This window comes from Salmo salar, chromosome ssa01 (genome assembly GCF_905237065.1).
Source record: "Salmo salar chromosome ssa01, Ssal_v3.1, whole genome shotgun sequence".
In the NCBI taxonomy this organism is placed as follows: Eukaryota; Metazoa; Chordata; class Actinopteri; order Salmoniformes; family Salmonidae; genus Salmo; species Salmo salar.
This window is the reverse complement of record NC_059442.1, coordinates 51,181,102-51,194,714: the sequence shown is the minus strand read 5'-3', so window position 1 is coordinate 51,194,714 and position 13,613 is coordinate 51,181,102. Positions and strand designations below refer to the sequence as shown.

Sequence of the window (13,613 nt, the reverse complement as noted above, 5' to 3'; positions counted from 1 at the left end):
AAATAAAAGCTGAAATAAATAACTCTACTATTATTCTGACATTTCACATTCTTAAAATAAAGTGGTGATCCTAACTGACCTAAGACAGGGAATTTTTGCTAGGATTAAATGCCAGCAATTGTGAAAAACCAAGTTTAAATGTATTTGGCTTAGGTGTATGTAAACTTCCGACTTCACCTGTATGTGCTGAGAGGACAGTGTACCGTCTAGCCATACTTCCAAGTACTTGTATGAGGTGACTACCTCAAGCTCTAAACCCTCAAATGTAGTAATCACACCTGTGGGGAGAGGGGCATTCTTCTTACCAAACCACATGACCTTTGTTTTGGAGATGTTCAGAACAAGGTTAAGGGTAGAGAAAGCTTGTTGGACACTAAGAAAGCTTTGTTGTAGAGCATTGGGAAGATCCTGGGAGGGGCCAGCTGTGTATAAGACTATTATCTGTATATAAATGGATGAGAGAGCATCCTACAACCTGAGCTATGTTGTTCATGTAAATGGAGAAGAGCGTGGGGCCTAGGATTGAGCCTTGGGTTCCTCCCTTGGTGAAAGGCAGTGACTGAAACAGCAGATTTTCTGACTTTATACACTGCACTCTTTGAGAGAGGTAGTTAGCAAACCAAGTCAAAGACCCCTCAGAGACACCAATACTTCTTCCTACAAGAATGGAATGGTCTACCGTATCAAAAGCTTTGGCCAAGTCAATAAAAACAGCAGCACAACATTGCTTAGAATCAAGGGCAATAGTGACATCTTTGAGGACCTTTAGGGTTGCAGTGACACATCCATAACCTGAGCGGAAACCAGATTGCATACCAGAGAGAATACTATAGACATCAAGAAAGCCAATCTCTTGATTATTGACATGTTTTTCCAACACTTTTGATAATATGGGCAAAATAGAAATTGGCCTATAAACAGTTGGGATCAGCTTATCTCCCCCTTTAAATAAAGGATGAACCGTGGCTGCCTTCCAAGCAATGGGAACCTCCCCAGAATGGAGAGAGGTTAAAAAGCGTCCCACGTCACCAACAGCAAGTGAAATTGCAGGGCGCCAAATTCAAACAGAAATCTCATAATTAAAATTCCTCAAACATGCAAGTATTATACACCAGTTTAAAGATAAACTTCTTGTTAATCCAGCCACAGTTTCTGATTTTAAAAAGGCTTTACGGCAAAAGCACACCAAGTGATTATGTTAGGTCAGCGCCTAGCCACAGAAAACCATACAGCCATTTTCCAAAGAAGGAGAGGTGTCACAAAAGACAGAAATAGCGTTAGAATTAATCACTAACCTTTGATGATCTTCACCGGATGGCATGCCCAGGACTCCATGTTAGACAATAAATGTGTGTTTTGTTTGATAAAGTTCATCTTTATGCTCAAAAATCTCATTTGAAATTGCCGCGTTATGTTCAGAAATGCATTTTTAGTAGGATTAAATCTCAGGAATTATGAAAAACTGAGTTTGAATGTATTTGGCTAAGGTGTATGTAAACTTCCGACTTCAACTGTATAAATATCCAAGTGATAATGGGGAAGATGGGTGACACCTGGAGGGGGTGGAGACAAGCACAAGGACAGGTGAAACAGATCAGGGTGTGACAATCACTGCCCCTTCTGCACATATAAGGCTGAACAATGTATTGTCAACAACCACATAGGTTTCTTCCTAGGTTTTGGCCTTTCTAGGGAGTTTTTCCTAGCCACCGTGTTTCTACACCTGCATTGCTTGCTGTTTGGGGTTTTAGGCTGGGTTTCTGTACAGCACTTTGAAATACCAGCTGATGTAAGAAGGGCTATATAAATAAATGTGATTTGATTTGATTTGAACCACATCAAAGGTCATGCTTCAGTGAAGCACAGAGGTACTATTTCTTTCTTTGTTTATTGAATATATTTGACGTTCACGTTTTTCAATTTGCCCTATTTTTTCAGTTACATCAGGGTATTTATAACTTGCTACTTTACTGTTATTCCTCTTTTTCAGAGTTTATAATCATAAAGTGTGGCTTCAGTTGTAGAAATGCGACACACTTTCATTGTTGCTATTGCACGTGTAACAATATAGCTTCCGTCCCTCTCCTCGCCACTATCTGGGCTCGAACCAGGGACCCTCTGCACACATCGACAACTGCCACTCTCGAAGCATCGTTACCCATCGCTCCACAAAAGCCGCAGCCCTTGCAGAGCAAGGGGAACAACTACTTCAAGGTCTCAGAGCGAGTGACGTCACCGATTGAAACGCTAGCTAGCCATTTCACATCGGTTACACACGGCAACAATAATCAACAGAGCCGTTTCTGAAGCACCTGACATACCATCAGCATCTATTGGCCCCTCAATATCACCCAGAGGCCCTTAAACAGTCCCCACAGGCCCCTCGAGCTTCGCCCCTCAAGATTTTGTCCCCTGGACCTTGGAGGACTTTTGTTGTGGATGATGTTCAGATTAGATAATTCTTTAAATTATTCCACTGAACTGTACCATTTGATTGTCATTCCTTTATTGAAAATGGTACCTTGTTCACACCACAGGGCCTACCAAAGCAAGGTTTCTCAACAACTGTGGGGTGTTTGTTTTGATGGTAAGATGTTGGCTATTCAGTATATGATATTAGTCCTATTTTCGGTTGTTATAACATATGAAAAGTGTATTATTATTTATGTGCTTGTAGCATGCAAACCACACTATTTTTATTTCTCATACTTTTCTTGTTTATTATTCTTGACACTTTTTGGGACCTATTTCCTAAAGTTTTTACACAACATACACAATTCATACATCAAACTCCTACAGAGCTGGACGCTGATGTGACATGTTGTTACTTCTTGGGGGGGATGCCTTCTACATCCTGAAATATATTCCTTGGAGGGGCTATTATTATTATTATTATTATTATTTACTATTATCATTATTATTGTTGTTATCATAACTATCAAACTTAACAACCTACTCTTTCTTATCTTACAGTACGCTCTGCACATTGCAACGGAAGCAGTGTTATTTCACTGAGGTATGTATAAATTATTAAATTCTCATCACCATAAGGTTTTTTTGGGATACTCATTCGATTGTGTGACTTTCTTTTTCAAAGGAAAACATGCAGCAAATTAGGCGATGGTGGTGCCTAGTTCTCCTGCAGAACTTTCCAATGCCGTAAGTCTTGAACAATATAAAACCTTTTCATTGGCATCCTTAAAATCACTTGTTTCACCGTAGCCAGACTGACCTGAATATATTTAATGTATGTCATTCACTCACTAAGGTCTGAAGAAGATCGAAAAAGAAAGATCGAAAAAGGCGCCGAAAGATAGAAAAAGGCGGCGAAAACAAAACACACTACAGGTAGGTTTCATATGATGAGTGGTATAGTCTTAAACCAATGTTTAAAGACTTAACCCCCCCCCCCCCTCTCCAATATATTTCAGGATGATGTAGAAGACGTCCCCCCCAAGAAGTCACAGCATGTCACATCAGCATCCAGCTCTGCAGGATCAGGTACTGTAAGGCTATTAGCTAAAGTAAGGTGCATTCTTGTACACACATCCCTAGAGGTTCCCTTAGATTACTTAATGACCACCATCTGTTTTCTTTCTAAACGATACTGAAAACAAAATGCACTGCGAACTGGGATCTGTGAACTGGGTATGTAGTCTACTGTGTGTAATACTGAAGGCTTGATGCATAGCAAGATATAATAGTTGTGATGACTTGTTGAGTAGTTCTAGATATCACTGAAAACCCCTTTAGTAATAGTGGCTTTTGTTTGCATGGTGGTATTGTGAAAGTGGGGTGTAATTTGTCTTAATCACACAATGAGGCAATACTCTTAATATTTATTCTTCCTTTTTCTTCAAGGAAGCAGACGTTGTTCTAAGAGACACCCTAGAGGCAGCAAGGTGGTGCGAACGCCAAACATTTAAAGGCACCCTTTCCCTCCTTAGTGTAATTGGGATGGACGGGGAAGACCACATTACAACCCTTAAGGAACTACGGTTGTATGATGGCCTGGATGAAGAGGAAAATATTATCCTCAGGGAACCATTCATGTTCCAGTTACCAGGAGAGATGTTCTATGTGGAGGCAGTTGACAACAAGAAAATTACTGTCTTTGCCTCTTTTGAGGAGCAAGAGTGAAGCCATTTTTGAGGAGGGGTCAAACCTTGTTTTTGTCTGCTGTGTTAATTGTTTCAATTGTTAATTGTGTTATTTTGTTTAGTAAAGATGACGTAGAAGTCACCCGAGTCTCTGATCTCTTTACTGGAGCTGGTATAACTTAACACATTCAGCTTGTCAGTATGTCTATATGGTATAGTCTGTCTCCATTCTCATGAGGAAAGTAAATAGCATTATAAACCAGGATAGGTAGTAACTGTATATATGCTCAATGAAATAATATAATTACAAACTTATAACATTTATCAACAAAGTTTTAACAGTACATGACATACCGTACATAACAAGTCTGTTGTTCACTGCAACAATATCATTAGCTTGTCTCAAATATAGCATGAAGCAAAATGTGTTACAGCACATGTGCTGGTACCACTTTATATAATATTTCTTATGATCTTCAAAAATGAAATACGTTTGTATTCAATGTGTGCCTTGCGCAAACGTGTGTGTTTGTATTCAGTGTGACTGTCAAACCACAGATGGACAACAAACACTGCTGGGCAGGGTCAAACATTGATCCCAGCCCCTAACTGCAGTCAGGGGTACTTGAACGTTGCCACGAGAAGTCTGAAATGTTTTTCTTGTATTAGTTAAATGTCGATGACCAGATTTGCTCGGAAGGTGTAAATTGTAGGTAGTTATAGAGACCAGACCACTGCTAGCACCACATTCCAAACTAGTTTGCTATGGGCTGTCACACACACAGAAGGAAAACAAACGTTCACATGTTACTAGTCGGAACTAGAAAACTCAAGACATTTCTGTGTTGTTGGTTTACTGGAAGCAGCACGTGTATAACTACTACCAACTAGCAAGTCGGACATTTCAGAGTTTCCTAGTTTCTACTAGCGCATGAATGCGGCAGAAGTTGCACCAGAGATATTTTTGAGGAGACGGGAAACTCCATTGGAATCGTATTAACGCACATTGAATGTTGCCCATTCATCGTCAATGGGCCGCACGGTGCATTCTGGGTGAATCAGGGCGTGAATGGTTCAATTGGCAACATTAGAATGGACTTGGTCAACAAGAAGTAAATTGCAATTATTTTCCGAGATGTGAGATAATTAACTTGTTCTCTGTAATATCGTATAAGCTTTAGAATCGTCACATTACATGCTATCGAAGAAATAGGCAGGTTTTCTCGCCTCCTACCCTGACTTTTAATTAAGAAGTGATTTCATGACGATAGTTTAGCAAATGCGTGACGCATATTTGACAACGTGAACGCGATTGGTCGACAGTCTGCTTGGTGAGGCGTTATACGTTCCTCCATTCATTGCCCAATGGGATTGTCTCCTCTCTGATATATCCTCCTTTCTGTAATATGTCTCGTTGCGCCTTGACACTGATCCATTAGACTGATCTAAGGTCCGTTTTGTGTTTCCCTCCTAACAATAACCTATTTAGGACATTGAGGACAAACTGAGGATATTACATCTGTGCCGAATACTGTATCAACTTCTACCCCAAGCACTATGAGTGGTATGGTGATGAAGGGTGTAGGCACAGACTACACAGTCAAAATAATAACAACTAAATAGACAATTAAACTTGCACACAATCATTTAAATAGGATTTAATGTAGTCTAAATGTAATGTTTTTTTGTCGTTTTAATGTAAGCTACATTCCTCTCCCTGATTTGAGACAGCATTAAATGTGTGCATTTAAAATTGTACATGTATCATGACAAAGCAATTAATTAGGGGTTTGGTTCAGTTGCACCTGAGACTTTATGGTTTTATAATAATTACTTGAGTAACTGCATACTTGTTTTTATAACGTTTCCAATGGGTCTATATATACATGGGTGTGAAGATTTTCCACAAAATAACAGTAGCCTAACCTTATGCAGGCATTGTTTCTAGGTGTAGCCTATTCAAAAAAATCAATAGTTATGTTGAGTGTATCATTAAATAACCCTGATTCAATCAGTTGACATTTATTTACGTAATAGCCCAGCTCGCTACGCATAACTAGAGCCTTTTGTCGTTTAACAATACCTAACACATGCGGTTAAACCTGTATTACTGGTTATTTGTAGGAGTTTCATATTGCGAGAGTAGTCTGTTAAAGCGTAGGAGCAGGAAACTTCACTTCACTTAAGATAAGAATACCTCACATGAAGGATTTACAGAGAGAGACACATGTTGTACATATTAGGGGTAAGTTCAAACTCTTTACTCAAAAAACAAGGACCTTTTATTTGAGCTTCCTATTGTAGTTCATGCTAGGTATTACCTATATTTTCTTCTGGATTTAGTAAGCAGTGCTAGACTATTGTGCAACCTGTATTTTTTCTTTAAGATCCTTCATCATAACAAGGCGTAGGCCCTTACGTGAGAAAATAAAATGTTGACCTAATGTTTCTTTTCCATTAAACCTTTACAGATTACCATTGGCCTCATTTGCATCATTATATGCTTTTCAAATGGCCTAAAAGAGGCGAGTACTCTTTATTTCCTACATCACAAGTTTCACTGCCAATACCAAAACTAGTGATATTGTATTTAAAACTGCTGTTAATGCACTCCCAAAATAATTCATTCTCGAAGTATAATTTTCCCTACTTGTTTCTTGAAACCTCCAGGGTATGCAAATCAAATGTTTCCTAAGAAGGAAGTGTAAACCAAAAAATGATTCCTTATCAACCTCATCTTAACTCTAGATTTTCAGATTACACATTTTCAGTGTCTTCCAATTTTACTGTTAAGCCTTAACATTTTTATCTTTACATTTTTTCTCCTGTAATCATTGGGAGCTTAATTGACACATCTGTAAATCATGTATTGTGCATTACCATTTACCTATATAATTCCTTGACTTAACACTGACTGAAAGTGCCCTGGTGTTTTTTTTTTAATCGTTAGATTATGCAACACTTGGATATACTGTGTCAGCTTGCTCAAATGTTTGGAAATGGTTTCCTGTCTTGACAACAAAGAGATTCATATTTTGATAAATGGCAGACAGAGCCATTTATGGCCCATAGCATGAGAGTGACCTCATTTTGAAATTAGTAAAGCTTTGTAAAATTATTATTGTTGTCCTAATCACAGTTCACTAGTCTTCATCCTAAAAGTCCATGTAACCTTTTTTTCACAGAGAAATGCTTTGATGCGCAGAAATAAAGGTGGAAATCCTCAAAATCCTGAACACAAGGAAGCCAACAAGAAAAAGGTGCGGAGTTGATGCAGGCCACGTATATTCTGATAACACACTTTAGATAATAAAACTGGTTCATATATCCTTTAATATCATCAATTGACGTTAGTTTCTTCTGCAGTTAACTGAACAAGACTATCACTTGTTGGCCAAAGTCCTGTCAGTTGGATTGGTAGACGCAGACCCCAATTATCTTCAACACCTCAAGGACTACAGGGACCTGCGTGGTAGCACTTCCTGAAGGATCCACACAAGGAAATGCACCAGGAAATGTACGGCACAGTTATTTCTGGAGCCAATCACATTTGGTACCCTGGAAAATATTTATTTCTACGCAAGTTCAAGCTATATCAAAAAACATTAACAGACAATGTGAGAATGAAGAAGGATCCACTCATGGGCCCACAGTTGTCATTGGAGTGATGTGTTGCCCTTTTATTTATTCGTTAATTATTGAATAATGAAATGATTAGTTATAAAACTGTGCATATTAGTCTTTGCCCCATGGCAAAATGGGTAGAATTGTAGGAATTTAGCTGCTTCCCCCCCAAAAAAACTGTGGTTTAGCTCACATACTGTTCATGATTTCCACTTAACAGATATGTACGATATAAAAGTGTTCATACAGCTTTTGGAAACATAATGATATTCCAATCTCAAGACAAAAAGTTAAAACACTTGTTAAGATATTTTATCACCTCGTGTATACTCTCATATTCTCATTTGGTCAAGTTGTAGCCAGAGAATTAGAAAGTGGAAAATTATTGTTTTGAAAATGTGATAACTTCCTGGTAGGAAAGGACTAAACCGATCAACTGAGTTCTATTTTTCAAGTGTGATATGTCGATTACATTTATTTTAAAAAGAACAACTCTATCTTCATGAAACACAAACATCATACGTTTAAGTAATTTCAATCTCTTTAAATACTTTTGGTAGAGTATCATATCACTGTTTTCCCACAATATCTTACAGACAGATTTCTTAGTTAGAAACTATGTTGTCAGAGGACAGTACATATCCCAAGACCCTGTGTGCTATATCCATTCATACACATACAGTATTTCTTGAGGTATGTTGGGGAAATCAGAGTGACAACAATGTATCAGGCCCCGGTGGTTTGAAAGAGGAACATGGGCTGAATTCACAAAAGGTTGATGGCACCTTAATTGGGGAAGACGGGCCCGTGGTAATGGCTGGAGCGGAATAATTTGAATGGTATCAATCACATGGTTTGATGCCATTCCATTTACACCATTTCATACATGATTATGAGTCGTTCTCCCCTCAGCAGCATCCACTGGAGTTTCATTTCCTTTTAGTAACCGTCCTAAAGTAATAAGAGAGGTTATTATAACATTAGCACGGCATTTCTACTTCTGACTTCATGGCTCTAGCCTGCTGAGGTCACTCCCCAGATGCAGTTGTTCAGGGTGTGTCTCAGAAGGTCAACATTTTCACCACCGTTATGTTGAAGAGGAATAACCCCAACACACCAGAGGTGCTAAGGAGCCTGAGGAGAGGATACACCCAAAGACCTTCCGCCAAGTAGATACATATCACCCTACAGAACAAGAGATGGAGAATGGAGGTGCATCAGTGAAACAACATACAGAACAATGTCTGATTCTTATTGTCAATATATCGTATGTGTAGTGGGTCAGCATGCATTTCAAATCAGAATTATAACTCAATGATCAAATTACTTTGGAATGGGGATTAAAACTTCAATCACATGATCAATAACATTTCTTCTTCTTCGTTTGGGTTTTATGGCGGTGAAGGAGGATGTGATCTGTAGTTTCTGCTGCTGGACAGTTAGGACTTGAACCTGTGTTGTGTTTTCCTATCTTTTGGACAGAGTGATTGAGGCCATTGTGTTCTATATGCAGACGGGTGATTATGGTTTCTGATTGTCTTGAGAGTATTTTGTGGTTATTGTAGATTGGGTGGATGGAGTATAGATGCCCTCCTTTTCCCCTTCTGTCCATTCCTTTTTGCCATTTGTCTGTGATTTTGATTCTAATGAGTGACTTTATTTCAGATTTTGACATTGGAACTATGACGTTGATGACGTCATGTAGTGCTCCTTATGCCGCTGTCATTCCCAGGCACCCCCATGTGAGCCGGGACCTAAAGAAAGTTGACTGTAATGGCTTGGTGTTGCATCCTAAGAGGTGCCTGTAAGATTTTGAATACTAGGTCTGGCCTGCTGTGGGTGTTTCCTCAGTCCAGTGTTTGTAGGACTGAGGTAGAGTCTGTACAGATGAGATGCTATAAGTTCGGAGGTGAATACTGAAAGGTTATTTGTTTGTCTTTTTTTCTGAGTGAACTGTATGTCTGGGATAGAGAAGGCTGCTGAGACGTGTCCTGTCACCGGATTATTGGAGCCATCAGTGTAAATGTGTGTTGCAAAGTTGTATTGTGACCTTACATACCCTGCTGTCAGCAGTCCTACCACCCCTTTATCCTCTCCTTCCCGAATCATCTCCTATAAGTTAAAATCTACTTTTGGGGTGTCAAGAGCCAGGGTGGCACCAAAGGTAGGGATACCGTTGGTCCCACACAGGTCTCCTCCACCCCTAGGTCCTGAGTACATTTTTTGATCGTCCATCCAAAGATTCTTTATCGGGGTTGAGTATTCCCAGCAGTCCTCCAAGATAGACTTCTCCATGTGAGTGCAGGTGTGTCCTTTTAGTGTTGCCCAGTAAGCAATAGAGTTTTTGTCGTTGTAGTCTTATAAGGGCATCTCACCCATTTTCACCTGTAGGGAGGATATTGGGGATGATTTAAATGCGCCACAGCTTATTCTTAGGGCGGCGGCTTGGATAACGTCCAACTTTTCTAATATCCCTTGGGTCGCTGCGCTAAATGGCATACATCCATAATCAAATTTAGATCTGATGAGAGTGAAATATACATTCATAAGTGGGTACCCCATGACTACCCGGTAAGACATCTCATTGCATTTAGAGCTTTCTTTTTACTATAATAGTTTTTGTTCTATGTGGTGTTTCCATGTTAGTGTGCTGTCAAACCACATCCCTAAAAATGTCATTACTGGAACCCGTTTGCTGGTCACGTTTGCTGGAATGCTCTTCCCGGTGAAAAAGAGAGACTTGGTTTCAAATGCAGAAAAATTCAAAAGCTATTTTTTAGACCATTCTTCCACTCCTGTGATCTTCCTGTATTTTTTTGTGCCACAAAGGAGACATTGTGGCTTCTCATCCATATTGGTACGTCAGCATACAGTGATGTCTTAATTCTAGGTCCGATAGAGTCAAAAATATACTTAAACATAATGTTAAAAAGGCTGGACTGATCACACTTTCCTGGGCGGTCCCATTCTCCACCTCATGACTGGTTGATGGAGTTGAACCGATCAATTATTCAATTTCCCCCCTATACCTAGTAAATGTAACTTCATTAGAAGTTCTTCTTGCCACAATAAGTCCTAGGCTTTTTTGTTGTTGTCAAAGAAGACAGTTGGTCTGTGCTTTACGGATACTGTATACATTTCTAGGCACATTATTCCATCTAGAGTGGGCCGACCTTTTCAGAATCCACTTTGACTGCCTCGTAACAGATTTCTGCTCTTCAGGACATTGGACAGTCTGTCTGTGACCATACGTTCCATTAGTTTACATGTGTTTGAGGTGAGCGATTTTGTCCGGTATGCAGTTGCAGATGATGAGTCTTTTCTCAGTTTAGGGTATTACTACAGCGTGTTTCCAGGCCTTCCCATAATCTGAGAACCATTTGTATGGAATTGTCTGATAGGTGTCGGAACATTTCATAGCATATTCGGTCTGGTCCCAGGCTTGAGTAGCCAGCTGCTTTAATCACCTTCTTCATCTCAGCCAAAGAGAATTCTGCGTCCAACGGGTTGGTGTTAATGGCCCTCCTCTAATGTGTTGTTGAGTTTGTCTCCAGCATGATCTCCCTGCTTCTTAGGTGTTCTGGGCGTAGAGATGCAGCAGTGTTGTGGATACCTGCAAAGGCCTGCACTAACATTTCTGCTTTCTCCTCACCTGTGCATGCAGTCTTCTCGTCAGATGTTAGTGTCGGGATGGTCCGTCTTCTATTGATGCCGTTCATTTTCCTGATCATTCCCCACATGACCCTTATGTTTGTCTCCCGGCCAATGCTGTCACATTACTTTCTCCAAAGTCAGCATTGCCACCTGTATGATTCTTCTTGCTATTGCTCTTTTTCTTTGATACTCTATTAGTTTTGTGAACCTACAGTATGTGAGTTTTGTGCTACACCCCCCCTCCCCAACCCACCTATACAGGAGGTGGTTCTGGCTCCGGCCTACTGTCCTCCAGAATGCAGACAGACTTGATTAGTTTCGGGCCGTAGGCAGACTCCCCTTGTTTCGGATCGTAGGCAGACCTCTTCCTTTCCACATTGTAGGCAGACTCATTAAATACATAGTTAATCATTTTTAGTTCCGGTTCGTCAACTGACTTACTTAGTTCCGGGTTGCTTATAGACTCACCCGGTTCCGGGTCGCAGGCAGACCCACCCGGTTCCGGGTCGCAGGCAGACCCCCTCGGTTCCGGACTAGACACCGTTGCCGGATACTCTGGACTGCACACCGTTGCCGGATACTTTGGACTGCACACCGTTGCCGGATACTCTGGACTGCACACCGTTGCCGGATACTCTGGACTGCACACCGTTGCCGGATACTCTGGACTGCACACTGTTGCCGAACTCTCGAGGCTGGGCTGACGCACTGGAAGCCTGATGCGTGGTACTGGTACTGGATGTGCCAGTCTGGGGACACGCACCTCAGGGCTAGTGCGGGGAGCGGGAACAAGCCGAGTCGGACTGGGCTGACGCACTGGAAGCCTGATGCGTGGTGCTGGTACTGGAGGTATCAGCCTGGGAACATGCACCTCAGGGCTAGTGCGGGGAGCGGGAACAGGACGAGTCAGACTGGGCTGATGCACTGGAAGCCTGATGCGTGGTGCTGGTACTGGAGGTATCAGCCTGGGGACACGCACCTCAGGGCTAGTGCGGGGAGCGGGAACAGGCCGAGTCGGACTGGGCTGACGCACTGGAAGCCTGATGCGTGGTGCTGGTACTGGAGGTATCAGCCTGGGGACACGCACCTCAGGGCTAGTGCGGGGAGCGGGAACAGGCCGAGTCGGACTGGGCTGACGCACTGGAAGCCTGATGCGTGGTGCTGGTACTGGAGGTATCAGCCTGGGAACACGCACCTCAGGGCTAGTGCGGGGAGCGGGAACAGGCCGAGTCGGACTGGGTTGACGCACTGGACCGTAGAGGCGTACTGGCGGTCTCGAGCGAAGAACAAGCATCGCTCTTACTGGCTGGATGCCCACTTCCCCCTGGCAAATGCGGGGCGCTGGTATTGCGCGTACCGGCCTAAAAATACTTGGCCTCGCCACAGTACCCATTACCCCGAAGCACGGGACCTGTCCATTCACTGATTGCCCCGAAAAGGTACGGGGATTTGGCCTGGGGCTCACTCCTCGCCCAGCCAAACTACCCGTGTGCCCCCCCCAAAAAAATTATTGGGGCTGCCTCTCGGGCTTCAACGCCAGTCGTGTTCCCCGGTAGCGTTCCCGGTCCTCACTAGACTTCCTCCATGGGCCCTCTCCGGCCAGAATCTGCTCCCACGTCCATTTCTCCCGCCAGTCCATATTGAATTCCCCTTGCTCCTTACTCCGCTGCTTGGTCCACTTGTGGTGGGAGATTCTGTAACGGTTGTCGTCTGGAATGGAGGACCAAAACGCAGCAGGAATGTGGATGCTCATCTTGTATTTATTTTAAACCAAGAAAACACCAAAATAACAAAAGAAGAACTCACGAACAACAAAACAGTCTTGTCAGGCTCACACACGCAAAACAAGAAACAATCTCCCACAAAAAATAACCAAACACATACCCATATATAGGACTCCCAATCAGAGGCAACGAGAAAACACCTGCCTCCAATTGAGAGTCCAACCCCAATAAACCAGACATAGAAATACAAAAGACCAGAGACCACATAGAAATACAAACATAGAACATTACCCAAAAACCCGGAAATAATAAATCAAATGCCCTACTAAATAAACCACCACCCCGAACCACATAAAACAAATACCCTCTGCCACGTCCTGACCAAACTACAATAACAAATAACCCTTATACTGGTCAGGACGTGACAAGGTGGCTACATTAATTTGGGTGCCTGAGCCGTCATTTAGGCAGACTAAGTCACAGGACTCCATGACATCCTCTACCACCCAAC

At 41.9% G+C, this 13,613-nt stretch overlaps 1 long non-coding RNA gene across 1 annotated transcript; it reads left to right on the top strand.

Annotated features, from left to right (window-relative positions):
* The first annotated feature begins 6,240 nt into the window (after window positions 1-6,240).
* LOC106604506 (uncharacterized) lies at window positions 6,241-9,646 on the top strand. Its single transcript, XR_001328684.2, has 3 exons — window positions 6,241-6,345; window positions 7,286-7,360; window positions 7,467-9,646. It is a non-coding gene; the product is annotated as an uncharacterized lncRNA (long non-coding RNA).
* Window positions 9,647-13,613: the final 3,967 nt, after the last annotated feature.